This window comes from Hemitrygon akajei, chromosome 1, assembly GCF_048418815.1.
Source record: "Hemitrygon akajei chromosome 1, sHemAka1.3, whole genome shotgun sequence".
Lineage (NCBI taxonomy): Eukaryota > Metazoa > Chordata > Chondrichthyes > Myliobatiformes > Dasyatidae > Hemitrygon > Hemitrygon akajei.
In genome coordinates, this window is record NC_133124.1 from 167,246,659 (window position 1) to 167,249,531 (window position 2,873).

Sequence of the window (2,873 nt, forward strand, 5' to 3'; positions counted from 1 at the left end):
TGAGATGTGAAGGAAGGGGCATGAATTTCCTCAGGTAAATCTTGAGTAGACGCTACCTTTTTCCTGGGAATCAAGGATGAATATACAGGTAATGGAGGGGTGGGGAGTAATCAGGGACGAAGGGGAGATGCAGTGTAGGTGGGAAGTGGGAGAGGGGATGGTGGAGGGAAGGTCGAGGATGGGAGGGGGAAGGCTATGGGAAAGGGGGTAGAGTGGGAGTAGACACCTGCTGATCTGTGTTTCATCTTGTCCGGCAGAGAGCCCCCGAGCCACAAGCCCCCCCCCATCGAGAGCGACGTTCGCTGATCCGGCCAAGGTAACTCGAACGAGGGAGGGGTGTGTGGGCGTTTCTCGAACAGGAAAATCTCACAGTGGCCGTGAGCTGTTCCACCGAGCGTTGGGTGCGGCCTCAGACAAACTTTGCACCTCAGACAGCCTGCCACAATCGCTGCTCCCATGGTGAACCACTCCTCCCCCTTCCCCCTCACTCATCCCCATCTCCCTCCTCCCAAACCCGCCCTCATTACCCACTAAGGACCCTCGAACCCGGCTCGAACCCGACCTCACCGTCCCTTGTGCAGCTTCTGAACTCACCCCCTCCCTCTGTGCTCCCCCTCACCCCTGATCCGCAGGTCTCCACTAGTCCCAATGCTCCACTCCTTCCTGAGGCATCCCCTCCCTGAACAAGCCCTGACTGCCTCCGCTTCCTCTCACAGGCGGAGATGGCAGAGAAGATGGAGACGATCCCGCTCAACACTACTTACTTCGAGACCTCTGGCGAGGAGGCGAACGAGATGGTGAGCCTCCTACCGGTCGTCACTCCGTCTCCCATCACTGGGCGCTCCTGTGCGCTCAGCCACGAACACACCCTTTGACCCAACACACCCCTGCCAACCGGGGTGTCCACCTTATCACAAGTTTGCCCACATTTGGCCCAAATCCCTTAAGTCCTTTCCTGTACCTGCCTCAACCACTTTCTCTGGCAGCTCGTCTCATAGAGGAACCACCCTCCAGGTGAAAATCTTCCTGCTCTCAACTTAAACCTATGTCCTCTTGTGTTAGACCCCCACCCGCACCTACCCTGGGGAAACTTCTGTGACCCATGACCTTATACATACCCCTCAGATTCATTTCTGTATCACAAGTACACCGAACGATACGGTGAAATGCGTTGTTTGTGTTAATAACCAACACAAGGTGTGCGGGGTGGTGAGGGGAAGCCCGCAAGTGTCAGTACAAATTCTGTCGCCAGCATAACAGCCCACAGTGATGTGTGGCAGAAGAACGGAAGTAACAACAACAGCACCGTAACCAAAAACAAGCCACTCCCCTGCCTCTCAAGCAACACGCACACAGAAACCCCTTCAAACCCAGGACAAGCGAACCCGTGAATTTATAAACCTTCAGCCGCCTTCTCTCCAGGAAAAAACAGCCCTGGAATATCCAGTCTCCTTATAACTCAAGCGCTCGATCCTGGTAAATATTTCCGGCACTCTTTCTAGCTTAGTGACTGGGCGGCCAGAACTACCCACAATACCCCAAGTGCAGTCTCACCAACATCTGGTACAACTTTAACCTGATGTCTCAACACAAGTACTCCAGAATGATGAAGGCCAGTGTGATGGACACCTTCTTCACCACCTTGTGTACCATGTCCCTGTACCCTTGGGTCCCTCTGTTCTATTATACACCCCAGAGCCCTGCTTGCTGTGTAAGTCAACTGACCTAGATTCTGTTATAACACTCAATGACCCACCCCACAAACTCATTAACTGTGTCTTCCTCTTCCCCTCTCCCCCCATAGACGCTGATGGGGAGATACTCGGAACCAGAGGGGGATGAGGACCTGAAGTCTCCGCTAGAGATGGAGGATGGAGACTACCTGGAGCAAGAGAACCCCATCTACAATGGCGTTCAGTACCCCGAACCTGAACCTGAGCCCAGGAAGAGCCAAGAGTTTGTCTCCGGGGGATGTTCGTGTAGGGCGCACATGTCTCTCTCTTACCATCCCCCTCCGTCTCCTCTACACTCGGACTCTTGTCAAGAGGCCCAGACCCCACCCTCAGCAAGGCCAACTCCTGCTTGCCTGCAGAGCCTTGTTATTGGGTGGGGAGGGTGGGGGGTGGGTGAGTCCTGGATGGGTACAGGCACTGATTTCCAGATTCTCAGAGACCAAAGCAATAATGTTGGTGACCAAAGCCTCCCCCAACCAAACTCACCCCTCCACTCCCCCTCTCCTTCCTTGCCCTTTGCCCATGCCTTGTCCCCTCTCTCTCCCTCATTTTCTCAAACTCCCCCTTACCCACATCCTCCCTTTTCCACATTCCCCTATCCCTTCCTCCACTCTGTAAAACACGTCTGATCATTGCAGAGCTCGCTACCCCATAGCCTCTCGTTCCTCCCATCCACCCCTTCTCCTACTCTGCTCTCTCCATCTTCCCTCCCCTCCCTGATCCCCATCTAGATTGGGATCTAGTCCTGACGAAGGGTCTCGACCCGAAACGTTGACTGTTCCTTTCAACGGATGCTGCGCGACCTGCTGAGTTCATCCAGCTTTTTGTACGTCTTGATTTGCCCACAGCATCTGCAGTGCACTTCGTGTTTAGATTGGGATCTTGTTGTGCCTGAACCTGTATTAAAGTGCCTGAACGAACCTGCGAGTGGGAGCACCGCCCTTCCCTGGTCTTTGGGTGGCAATCGCCTTCCGTCGGAACTCCCAGCTCACCTGAAGCAGGGAGTGTACCGGTACGAGAGCCGAGCCTCCTCCCCTGTGGAGAGCGACTGCCATCTGGTGGTCGGACCTGCCTTCTGCAGCCTGTCCATCCAATCCGGAGCCAGCAGGCTAGCTGAGTCTCCTGGGATCTCTCCCTTGG

At 54.9% G+C, this 2,873-nt stretch overlaps 1 long non-coding RNA gene across 1 annotated transcript; it reads left to right on the forward strand.

The window, feature by feature from the left end:
- Positions 1-287: 287 nt before the first annotated feature.
- Positions 288-2,229, forward strand: LOC140735954 (uncharacterized). Its single transcript, XR_012100855.1, has 3 exons — positions 288-316; positions 717-797; positions 1,805-2,229. It is a non-coding gene; the product is annotated as an uncharacterized lncRNA (long non-coding RNA).
- Positions 2,230-2,873: the final 644 nt, after the last annotated feature.